Consider the following 13078-nt stretch of genomic DNA (forward strand, 5'->3'; position numbering starts at 1 on the left):
CGATCCAGTTGTCTTGTAATCTACACATGACCATGGGATAGGAGGTGATGTGGTAAAACAAAAAGCCACATGCCTTGCTTCCCCTGCAACTAATCCGTGCTTTCCCCAAGTTCCCCATTTAATGTAGTCTTCTGAGGGGAGATTTTAAGTTCTGTTTAATCAGAAGAAAGGAAATGTGAGGTGGAGAGAGAGACTGTTACAGTGGGAGATGTGTCTTTCTGGAGAATGTGTATATTCTTGGAAAAAAATAAAGTGCAGATTTGCATTTTCTGACCGGAAATATCTGGTTTGCCCTGAGGGAAGATTCGGAGCACCACAGCAGGCGTACAAAGAGAAAGATTCGATATCTGGCCTTTGACACCTGGAGGAGGACTTCTGGGTCTGCAGAAAAACATTTGATTTCAAAGGCAATCTTTGTGGAAAGAGCATTTCTTCTGCATCTACCAAGAGCTGTCCTGTGGACTAAATCGTGAGAAAAGCCTGGGAGAGAGAGAAGTCAGTGTATGACTTAGAAGAGGAGGCATGTGTGAAGTGGAAGGAAAACAGAGTGAGAGGAGACAGGTGGTGAGACCCGTGTCTTCAGCACTCCTCTTTGGGCTGATATCCAGGAGCCCCGGGAAATAGGTGGACCCCAAAGCAAAGACCAAACAAAGGGCTCTGTGCCCTGCATCCTTCCGGGTCCCCAGGAGGCTGGCAAGATCCCCTGGTAGGCACATCCACCACCCGCCACAATGCAGCCCTAAAGGAGAAGTTGGCTTGGCAGACAGGCCCAGGAAGCTCCCAGCTGTCCCAGCCTGCCAGAGGTGTGCAGGGAGCCAGCGGTCCTCAGTGGCCCACTGAAGACTTTCAGAGATTCTGGGAGGGCAGAGGACTGTTTGGAACCTGAGTCAGGGTGAAGAAGCTATAGATGGAGGGGAAATGGCCAGCATGCTGGAGCCAGCAGGTGGGTGACTGAATGCTGTCCCCAGGGGGCAGACCAATGGTCTCGCTGAGCCCCAGCAGTTGCCAGTGGAGGACATGAGCAGGATATTACCATGTCGTAGAGGCTGGACCTGAGGAGGAGGCTGGAGAGAGACCAGCTGGAGGAAGACGGGAAGAAGATTCTTAGTGAGGGAAGATGCCACCCACTGCATTGTGTGTATATTAAGTCCTTTGAGCTAAACAATTTTTTTTTTTTTTTTTTTTTTTTTTTTTTTGTGGCTGTAGAAGCTGCAGCTCCTGAAGTTTAGAGTCACTTATCGCAGTCCTGGTGGACTCAGGGCAAAAATTCAGCGCTCCGCTCTAGCAGTTCATCCAGCAATTCAGCATTGCTTTCTCTGCTCCTCTGAAGCATTTTATGTTTTATGGTTTTTACTTGTAGATGTCTTGTTTAATTTTGAAAAATACTCAGAGATCTTCCAAGATCCACATTCCAAACAAATAAAATGCAGTGTGGTTTGGTGCTGTGGTAATGACTCAATCAATCCACCTTTTCATAGAAAGGCTATAGTAATCCCAAATGAAAAATTCCACACCAGATGAAAGTGGCTTTGGGAAAAACCCCTGATTCATTCTCTAGCTGATTTTATGACTCACTCATTTGGAGCTTATTGGATTTACAGTTTAGACTCTACTCTCAAGAGGAAATAGTTAAACATAGCAGAATACTGAATTTTCAAGGCATCGCTCTTCATGTATTTTCCATTTTCCTGTGCTTAAGTCTGTGACAAAGCTCTATCTCAACACCTGTATTTTCCTCATTAATTGACCAAAACAGAAAATATGACCCAAAGAAACTCCATCCCTTAATCAAGATTTTGTCATAGTTTATGTTGTTTTTCTTACCAGATAAAAAATGTGGGAGTTCGTGTTGTGGCTCTGTGGTAACCAACCCCACTAGGTTCGAGTGGCCTTGCTCAGTGGGTCAGGAATCTGGTGTTGCCATGAGCTGAGGTGTGGTCACAGACACGGCTTGGATCCTGCATTGCTGCAGCTGTGGCACAGGCTGGCATCTGCATCTCCAGTTCAACCCCCTAGCCTGGGAACTTCCATATGCCGCAGATGTGGCCCCTAGCCCAAAAAAGATGAAAAAAAGTATACTTTTGTCACCAAAAAAAAAACTAATGGAGGAAGAAAGAGGTGGTGAAGGATTTTAATTAGTGCTCAGCCTGAGAAGGAGGCACATTCTGTGTGGTTTTGACTTAGAGACAAGGAACTTAGGTGTCTGGGTGCTTACAGCCCATCACAGCCAATCATACACCTGCTCAGCTCCTCATCTTTTCTCTCTGCCAGCATTTCCCCTAGAAGTTCAAATGCAAAACTCTTCCAGAGGTGGAAGGAGGTATGGGTTGACGGTAAAAACAAACAAACAAACAAACCAAAAAAACTGACTAAATGCCACTACTCTTATATTATTGGGAGATAAAATATGTGCTCACATTGTATATTTAATTTTTTTTCTTTTTATGCCCCCCTGTGGCGTATGGAAGTTCCTAGGCCAAGGGCTGAATCCAAGTGGCATCTGCGACCTTCACCACAGCTGCTAAAATGCTGGGTCTGCACAGGGCTGGGGGATCGAACCAGCACCTCCACAGAAACTGGCCAGATCATTACTGAGCTGCAGTGGGAACTCCTCACATTATATATTTAATTTGACTCTAAGTCTCATTGGTATGATACGTATTTTGCTTAAAAATGAAGCTAAGGATTACTGTTGGGAATAATTTTGAGACTTACCTAAGTCTGTCATGGGGGTTTTGGAAAGTTTTGATCCCTATAAAAGTACAGTAAACTTGACATAAAAAATTACTTGCTTGGGTTCTTGAAATTGCTTAGTTTTTATTTAAATTTGAAAATATTTGGATGACTAAAAAGATATTATTTAGCACTGGAACTGACTGTGTTTGTTTTTCAAACTTCAGGTGCCAAGATGACACAAAGTTGGCACTTATTAAGGTGCCACCACCAGGCTCACTGCCCAGCCAGGATTTTAAACTACAGAGACCAGTGCTTGGCGAATGCCTTTGCTGGACACTAACAGTGGTTGGGATCTTTAAAGTAGGACATAAGACTTCATATCATGATCCCAAAAGGATTATATTGGCACAACAAGGGAGTTTTAGGAAATAAAATGACCACCTTTTAAAGTTAGAACAATTAGAGTTCTGTTATGGCTCAGCAGGTTAAGAACCCAACATAGTGTCCCATGAGGATATGAGTTCAATTCCTGGCCTTGCTCAGTGAGTTAAGGATCTGGCGTTGCTGTGGCTGTGCGTGGCCCTACAGCAGCAGCTCCAATTCCACTGCTAGCCCAGGAACTTCCATATTTCACAGGTGTGGCCATAAGAAAAAGTAAATAAATAAATAAATAAAGTTAGAACAATTATAACATCCTTGTAATATGTGCAAGTTTGATAGACATGAGACTATGCCAGAAATTATTTGGCAGAGTTTTATTTAATGTAATTTAAAATAAATTTAGGTGCATTGAACAATTACAGCAAAATTGCAACAGCATTTCAGAAATTAAGGAGTTAGAGAAAATTTTTCTTGAAGCTCCCCCTAAGAATGAGTATCATTTTGATGTGTTTAATCAGTGATTCCTTGGGGTGATCCCATCTTATTTGCTTTTTAAAGCTCACTCTGGAGTTGATAAGTAGATAGAACTTGAGAAGAGCAAGACTTGGAGTCAGGGAGACAAATTATGAAACATGGTGAGAGCAGAGAGAAGTGGACACAGCCAAGTCATATTTAGAAGATGGAATTGGGGAATTCCTGTTGTGGCGCAGTGGTTAACGAATCCGACTAGGAACCATGAGGTTGCGGGTTCGGTCCCTGCCCTTGCTCAGTGGGTTAACGATCCGGCGTTGCCATGAGCTGTGGTGTAGGTCGCAGACACAGCTCGGATCCCGCGTTGCTGTGGCTCTGGCGTAGGCTGGTGGCTACAGCTCCGATTAGACCCCTAGCCTGGGAACCTCCATATGTCACAGGTGTGGCCCAAGAAATAGCAACAACAACAACAAAGACAAAAAAAGACCAAAAAAAAAAAAAAAAAAAGAAGATGGAATTGGTAGAAGCTGCTGATAGCTGATTTAGGAAGGAAGTATCGAGATTTTGGAACAGAAAAAGACTACTCTTTGAGATAGGATGTGGGGTTCTTATGTGTCCTATCTGAAAGAGTAGTCTTTTTCTGTTTCCAAAACCTTGATTCTGTGTCCTAATCACTATATGCAGAAGCGTATATTATCCTCTGTTATCATTTCTCTCAAATACTTTCCCCAAAGTGGTGTTTAAACATGTATTTTAATTTGGGTAAAATATAGACACCATGAAATTATAACAAGCTTCAGGAGGGAAAAGTGGCCTTCTTCCATGGTATCAAGGTCCCTGAAAGGCATGAAAAAACTGAGGCACTGTCACAGACTGAAGGAGACTGAGGGGATGTGACAACTAAATACAATGTGAGACCAGGGGCAGAAAAAAAACATTTAGTGGGGAAGCTGAAAAAATTTAAATAAGATGCGTAGGTCAGTTTATATTTGTGATAGTTTCCTGCTTTTGTTAAATGTACAATGATTATGGAAGAGGTTCACATTAGGAAAATCTGGCTGAAGGGCACATGGGCTCTCTCTGTACCATTTTAGCAACTTTTTGGTACAAAATTAAAATATAAAAAAATTCACAGGCAGCATTTATTTTGGCAACAATTTCAAAAATATTTTACTATTTATTTTTTCTCAAATTTTTAACAGTTTCTGGGGTAAAAAGCACTGGTGCTTGAGACTGTATATGAGGTGGACAGTATCTGTGTGATACTGTTAATTCTGGTTCCTTTGTGTCTAATAATTTTCCTTCATCAGTTTGGACTGGTTCAGGCTACAAAACCTCTGCACAGTTGACCCTTGAACAATGTTGGCATTAAGTGGATCAACAGCCCTTCCAGTTGAAAATCCGTGTATAACTAAAGTTAGCTGGATACGTGGTTCCTTAGTTTCCAAGGATCCACATCCGTGGATTCAACTAAGCACAGATTGTGTAGTAGTGTAGTACTTATTGGGAAAAAAAAAAAAATCTGGGTAGTTTGAAATGCAGTTCAAGCCTGTTTTGTTCAAGAATCAGCTGTATTTTTACCACCGTGACCATTGCTCTCTGCTGGGGCTCTATGCATTGTGGGATTGGGGCAGGGGTAACTCTTTTGCAGCAGGTGAGACCCTGTTAACCATACTCCTGGGCTGAGATCCGAAAGCAAGAGTGAAAAGTAGGTAAACTCTGTAATATGTTCCCTCATTTCCCGTCCGGAATTGTCTCTTCCCAGAACCCACCAATGTATTCTGACCATTCTCACCCTCGCCAAGTAAACCTGAAACCCGCTTCTACCCACAGGCGGGCCTAGCTTTGCCATTCATTAGGAAATAGCAAAATCAACTCAGAAGTTCAGGTGTTAACAACTGATGAAGCCCCGCCCACTCAATTTCCTATTAAACGGCATTCCCATTTAACCACCGCCTTGCACCAACGAGAGGGAGTCTTACACCGAGGCAAGAACAGCGGCCAGCGGAGGAGCTGGCGAGTTCCCGGAGTTCCGGATTCATCAGGTACGTGCAAATTCCGGGGACTGAGGTTTGGGGGAACCCGGCACTCTGAGAAAGGCCGTTTCCAGGGCTAGGCCCTGAATGTCTTGGAGGACGTAATGTGGCATTACCTGGGTTAAGTTCTATCATTTCCTCCAGAATTTTGGGTTATGTTTTGCTGCTGACCTTGTTTTCAGGTTACTCCTTCAAAAGGACTGGAAACTCTTGCCTTTGATAATTAGCAGAGCCTGTCATACTTTGGAACTAAAGAGTCACAGATATATTTTCATTGCCGACTAAATGTGAATCACTTGCTAAATCACACATAACCGTTAAGGTGGTTGGTTTACAGTTCCTAGGGTTAGTTCGCATTAACAACTCCTGTGAATGAGAACTGAAACACTCTCTTCAACAGTATAGAAAACTATTGCTTTCTCAGGTGTTCACCCAGCATTCAACACAGCCTGCTTGCATCTGTGCCTCCTGCCTGCCTTAGGGTGCTACAGTTATGGCTCTGCTGGAGGCCCTGAGCTCTGGAACAGCGAGAAGCCTGGAAAGTGGCTTCTGGCATTAGTGGTATCAGCAGTCTGCCTTCAGGACCAGAGAGGGAGCGGGACAGCTGTGCCCCGAGAAGTGAACTCTGCCACAAGAACCTTCCTCGAAATAGTCCTTGTTCTCCTTGCTGGAAGCTGATGAAGCTTCAGTCTCAGTTGTTTCCTGTCACCTGCCTTTCCTATATGACCTTGCAGTCCTCCAGGTTTCCTGAAGGTGCTCATCCAAAGGTTCACCTGCTCCTTTTTTCTCTCACTACCAGTTTATCCTGGCAACTTTATTAAAGTATAACATATGCACCATGAAATCCAGCCATTTAAAATGCGCAATTCAGGAGTTCCTGTCGTGGCGCAGTGGTTGACAAGTCCGACTAGGAACCATGAGGTTGCGGGTTCGATCCCTGGCCTTGCTCAGTGGTTAAGGATCCTGCATTGCCATGAGCTGTGGTGTAGGTTGCAGACGCGGCTCGGATCCCGCGTTGCTGTGGCTCTGGCGTAGGCCGGCGGCTACAGCTCCGATTCGACCCCTAGCCTGGGAACCTCCATATGCCGCGGGAGGGGCCCAAGAAAAGACAAAAAATAAATAAAGTGTGCAATTCAATGACTTTTTGGTAAATTTATGGGATTGTGCAACCATTACTATAACCCAATTTTAGAACATTTTCATCACCCCAGTAAGATCCTTTATGCCCAATTAGTTAAGCCCCAATTTCTCCCCAACTCCAGGCAATCTCTTTTTATTTTTTCTTTTTTGGTCTTTTTTAGGGCCACACCTGCAACATATGGAAGTTCCTGGGCTAGGGATCGAATCTGAGCTTCAGCGGATGGCCTACACCATAGCCACAACAATGCCAGATCGAATCTGCATCCTTGTGGATACTAGTCATATTCTTAATCGCTGAGCCACAACAGGAACTCCCCCAGGCAACCTCTTTTCGATGTTCTTCTGTCTTTAGAGTTTTGCCTTGTCTGGACATTTCCAGACAAGTGATATCATGTAGGACGTGGTCATCTTTGTCTGGCTTCTAAACATAATATTGATGAGCTTCATCTTTGAGGTAGCACGTCAGCTATTTTTGTGATGATGGGCTCCTGCTCCCCAACACCAAAATTCCTTAGAGGTGCTAAGGCCCCCTGCTCTTCATATGGTGCTGCTTCTCTTCACTTGCCCTGCAGTCAGTGTTCCATGTGGTTGTTGAGTCTGATGCTCTTTCACTGCTCAGATCCCCAGATGGCCTCACCTCAACTGAACCATCCAGTCTTCTCCAGTCTGTCCCACCAGGTTGGGGTCTCTGTTCAAATGCTCCCTCCCTTTAAAGAAGTCCTTGCTGACCTCTTTCACTAAGATGACATCCTTCGTCATGGCTATTCACTTGGCCTGCTTTGTTTCTTAATTGTATTGACTCTTGAAATATATTTGCTGCTTAGTACCTTTATTTATTTTTGGCCATGTCCATGGCATGTGGAAGTTCCCAGGCCAGAGATCAATCCAAGCCCCTTCAGTGACAACACCAGACCCTTATCCCACTGCGCCACGGGAGAACCCCTGCTTAGTACTTTTATTTTTAATTGAGATTTAATTGCCATATAATCTTAGCTTCAGGTGTACAACATAATTGAGTATTTGTATAAATTGTGAATTGATCACAATAAGACTAGTTAATATCCATCACCACCTATACTTACAATTTTTTTTTCTTACAATAAGAACGTTTAAGATTTACGCTCTTAGCAACTTTCAAATAGCCAGTAGAGTGTTATTAATAGTCACCATGCTGGAAAAAACAAAAAACAAGGCTTTCCCATCATGGCGCAGCAGAAACAAATCCAATCAGGAACCATGAGGTTGCAGCTTCAATCCCTGGTCTCGCTCCCTGGTCCCGATCAGTGGGTTAAAGATCTGGTGTTGCTGTGAGCTGTGGTGAAGGCTGGCAGCTCTAGCTCCAATCAGACCCGTAGCCTGGGAATCTCCATGTGCTGTGGGTGCAGCCCTAAAAAGCCAAAAAAAAAATAAAATAAAATAGTCACCATGCTAAGCATTACAGCCCCAGGACCTATTTATTTCACAACTACAAGTTTATCCCCTTTGACCTTCTTCACCCATTTTGCACCCCCTTTCCCTCACTTCTGGCAACCACTAATCTGTTCTTTCTACAAGTTAATATTTTTTTTTCAGATTTCACATATAAGAGAGATCATACATTATCTGTATTTCTCTGATTTATTTCACTTTAATGCCCTCAAGGTCCATCTGTTGCAAATAGAAGGGTTTCCTTTTTTATGACTGAATAATAAACCATTGTGTCTGTATTCCATATTTTCCTTATTCATCTATCAGTGGAATTCATTTGTTCCCATATATTGGCTATTGTAAATAATGTTGTAGTGACCATGAAGGTGTAGATATCTCTTGAAGCTGATGTTCAATATCCAGAAGTAAGATTGCTGAATCGTATGGTAGTTCTATTTTTGACTTTTCGAGGAACCTCTATACTGCTTGTCATAGTGGCCGCATCAATTTATATTCCTATCAACAGTGCACAAGAGTTTTCTTTTCTCCAGAACCCCATAATCTCAGAATCACTTGATATTTCTTGTTATATTGATAATAGCCTTTTTTTTTTTTTTTTAGGGCCGCACCTTACAGAAGTTCCCAGGCTAGGGGTAGAATCAATTGGAGCTGCAGCTGTAGGCTGATGCAATGCCAGATCCCTGAGTCTATGACCTACACCACAGCTCATGGCAATGCTGGATCCTTAACCCACTGAGCAAGGCCAGGGATCAAACCCACATCCTCATGGACACTAGTCGGGTTCATAACCCACTGAGCCACAACAAGAACTTCAATAATAGCCATTCTTACAGGTATGAGGTGTTTCCTCATTGTGATTTTTTTTTTTTTTTTTAATAAGGGCCATACCCACAGCATACGGAGGTTCCCAGGCTAGGAGTTGAATTGGAGCTGCAGCTGCTCACCTAGGCCACAGCCACAGCAATGCCAGATCTGAGCTGCATCTGTGACCTATGCTACAGCTCACGGCAATGCTAGATCCTTAACCCACTGAGTAAGGCCAGGGATTGAACCTACGTCCTCATGGATGCTAGTCAGATTCCTTTCCACTGAACCACGATGGGAACTCCTCATTGTGATTTTTGATATGCCTTTCCCTGATGATAAGTGATGCTGAGCACATTTTCAAGTACCTATTGGCCATCTGTATATCTTCTTTGGAAAAATGTCTATTCAGATCCTCTTCCCATTTTTAATTGAATTTATGTGGGTTGTTTCTTTGTTTTGTTTTGTTTTTTTGCTATTCAGTTGTGTAATTTTTTTTTCATTTATTTTGGATCTTAACTGCTTATCAGATACATGATGGTTGGAAATATTTTCTCCTGTGTGGTAGGTTGCCTTTTCATTTTGTTGATGGTTGCCTTTGCAGAAGTTTTTTAGTTTGATATAGTCCCACTTGTTGATTTTTGCTTTTTTTGCCTTTGTTTTTGGTGTCAAAACTAAGAAAATATCAGAGTTCCTGTCATGGTGCAGGGGAAACGAATTGACTAGGACCTATGAGATTGTGTGTTCGATCCCAGGCCTCACTCAGTGGGGGTAAGGATCCAGCGTTGCCATGTGTGTGGTGTAGGTCACAGACATGGCTCGGATCCCACATTGCTGTGGCTGTGGTGTAGGCCGGTGACTACAGCTCCAATTTGACCCTTAGCCTGGGAACCTCCATATGCCATGGGTGCAGCCGTAAAAAACAAACAAACAAACAAACCAAAAACACTAAGAAAATACCTCCAACACCAGTATCAAGGAGCTTATGTCTTTGTTTTTTCTAGGAGTTTTATGGTTTCAAGTTTGTATGTACAGGTCTTTAATCCATTTTGAGTTAATCTTTGTGTATGGTGTAAGGCAGTGGTCCAGTTTCATTCTTTTCGCAGTGGTTGTCCAATTTTCCCAACACCATTTATTGAAAAGATGATTCTTTCTCCATTGTAAATCCTTGGCTCCTTTATTGTAAATTAATTGCTCATGTATGTGTGGGTTTATTTCTGGGCTCTGTTTATCCACATATTTGTTTTTATGCCAATATCATACTCTTTTGATTATTATAGCTTTATAACATTGTTTAAGATCAGGGATCATGCTGCTTCCAGCTTTATTGTTCTTTCTCAAGATTGCTTTTTCTATTTAAGGTCTATTGTGGTTCTGCACAAATTTTATGATGAATGTTTTCTATTTCTATAAAAATGCCATTGGAATTTTGATAGAGATTGTGTTGAATCTTTGGGTATTGGATCCTTTGGGTAGTATGGATATTTTAACAATATTAATTCTTCCAACATATGAGCACAATTTTTTTCCCATTTATTTGTGTTGTCTTCAATTTCTTTCATCAATGTCTTATAGTATTTTAATATGTTATATAGTCTTTCACCACTTTGTTAAACTTATTCCTAAGTGTTCTTTTTTTGGGGGGGATTAAATTGAGTTTATTTCTTTTAAATTTTATTTAAGTATTGTTGATTTAACATTAATTTCTGCTATACATAAAAGTGATTTAGTTATACATATGTATATATACACTTCTTAAAAATATTCTTTTCTATGGTTTGTCATAGGATAGTGAATATATTTCTCTTATTGATTATCCTGTCCCTGTATCATAGCTCATATCTGCTAACCTCCTGTCCATGTATTATAGCTTATATCTGGTAACCCTAATCTCCTACTCCATCCCCCACCCAAACCCCTCCTCCTTGGCAACCAGTTTTTTCTCTGTGTCAGAGTCTGTTTCTGTTTTGTAGGTTCATTTGTATTATATTTTAGATTCCATATATAAGTGATATCATGGTATGTGTCTTTCTCTTTCTGACTTAACTTCCTTTAGTATGATAATCTCTAGGTCCATCCATGTTACTGAGAATGTCATCATTTTGTTCTTTATGATGGCTGGGAAATATTCCATCGTATGTATGCACTACATCTTCTGTATCCAGTTATCTGTTGATAGCCATTTAGGTTTCTTCCATGTTTTGGCTATTGTGGATGATGCTACTCTGAACAGAGGGGTGCATGTATCTTTTTGAATTAGAGTTTTGTCTGGATGTATGCCTCAGAATGGGAATGCTGAATCATGTGGTAATTCTACCCTTAGTTTTCTGAGGAAATTCCATACTGATCTCCGTTGTAGCTGTACCTTCTTCAGCATTTGTTATTTGTAGACTTTTTGGTAATGGCCATTCTGACTGGTGTGAGGTGGTACCTCATTGTAGTTTTGATTTGCATTTCTCTAATAATTAGTGATGTTGAGCATTTTTTTCATGTGCCTGTGGGCCATCTGTATGTCTTCTTTGGAGAAATGTCCATGGAGAAATATCCATTTAGGTCTTCTGCCCATTTTTCAATTTTTTTAAATTGTTGTTGAATTGTATGAGCTGTTTGCATATTTTTGAAATTGAGCCCTTAAGTTGTATTTGTTGCATCATTGCAACTATTTTCTCCCATTCCACTTGTTGTCTTTTCATTTTGCTTATGGTTTCCTATGCTGTACAAGAGCTTGGAAGTTTATGTCCCATCTGTTTTTTTTTTTTTTTTTTTTTTTTTTTTTTTTTTTTTTTTATTTCTATAGCTTTGGGAGACTGACCTAAAAAAACATTGATATGATTTATGTCAAAGAATACTTTTCCTGTGATATGTTCTAGGAGCTCTATGGTATCATGTCTTATATTTAAGACTCTTTTTTTTTTTTTTCTGTCTTTTTGGGGCCGTACCCATGGCATATGGAGGTTCCCAGGCTAGAGGTTGAATTGGAGCTGTAGCTGCTGGCCTGTGCCATAGCCACAGCAACATAGGATCTGAGCCACATCTGCGACCACTGAGCCACAACAGGAACGCCTGGCCAGGCCTTTCAATACTATGTTGAGTAAGGGTGGTGAGAGTAGGCATTCTTGCCTTGTTCCTGATCTTAGAGGTAAAGCTTTTAGCATTTCACCACTGAATATAATAGTAGATGTGGGTTTGTGATATATGGCCTTTATTATGTTGAGTTATATTTCTTCTTACCCATTTTGCTGAGAGTGTTTAATCACAAATTAATGCTGAGTTTTGTCAAAAGCTTTTTTTTTTTTTCTTTTCTATATCATTCTTTCTGCTGCATTTTCTCTATTTCAAGCCACAGGTCTACTTGGAGGGTCATGAAGCAGGTGGTTATAAATAAAATCAGAGTCTGTGAATAGTGTCATGACATTAAAAGACAGAATTGCTGGATTCTCTCAATAGGTAAAGAACTAGCGTCTTTGGAATCCATGAGTCGGTATTATTTATGGCATACCTGAGAGGTACCTTGCTCTGATTAACATTACCATGCTATTCACTATAAGAAAGCCCAAGGGTAGACTACAGAAGATACTAGGATCACCACTTTCTGAAGACTGACTTGTAACTTAACCCATTGACTTCATCATGGCTTTTTTCCACATAGAATAACGGATTTCACTTTCCTCAGTGTTGATCAAAAGCTTTTTCTGCATCTATTGAAATGATCATGCGATTTTCATTCTTTAATTTGTTTATGTGCTATATCATGTAGTTTTTTTTTTTTAAACAGACATTGTACCATCCTTATGTCCTCTGGGAGAAATCCCACTTGATAATGGTGTATGATCATTTTAATGCATTGAATTCAGTTTGCTGACATTTTGCTGAAGATTTTTGCATCTATATTCATCAGGGAAATTGGCCTATAACTTTCTTGTGGTGTCCATCTCTGATTTTGTTATCAGGGTAATGCTGGACACATAAAATAGGTTTTTAGGAAGAGTTTGAAAAGGATTGGTCTGTTTTCTTTAAAAGTTTGGTAAAATTTATCTGTGAAGTCATCTGGTCCTGGACTTTTGCTGTTGATAAGTTTTTGAATACTGATTCAATCTCCTTACTAGTAAAATCAGTTTATAGAGATTTTCTGTTTCTCACGA

This window comes from Sus scrofa, chromosome 1, assembly GCF_000003025.6.
Source record: "Sus scrofa isolate TJ Tabasco breed Duroc chromosome 1, Sscrofa11.1, whole genome shotgun sequence".
NCBI classification, from domain to species: domain Eukaryota; kingdom Metazoa; phylum Chordata; class Mammalia; order Artiodactyla; family Suidae; genus Sus; species Sus scrofa.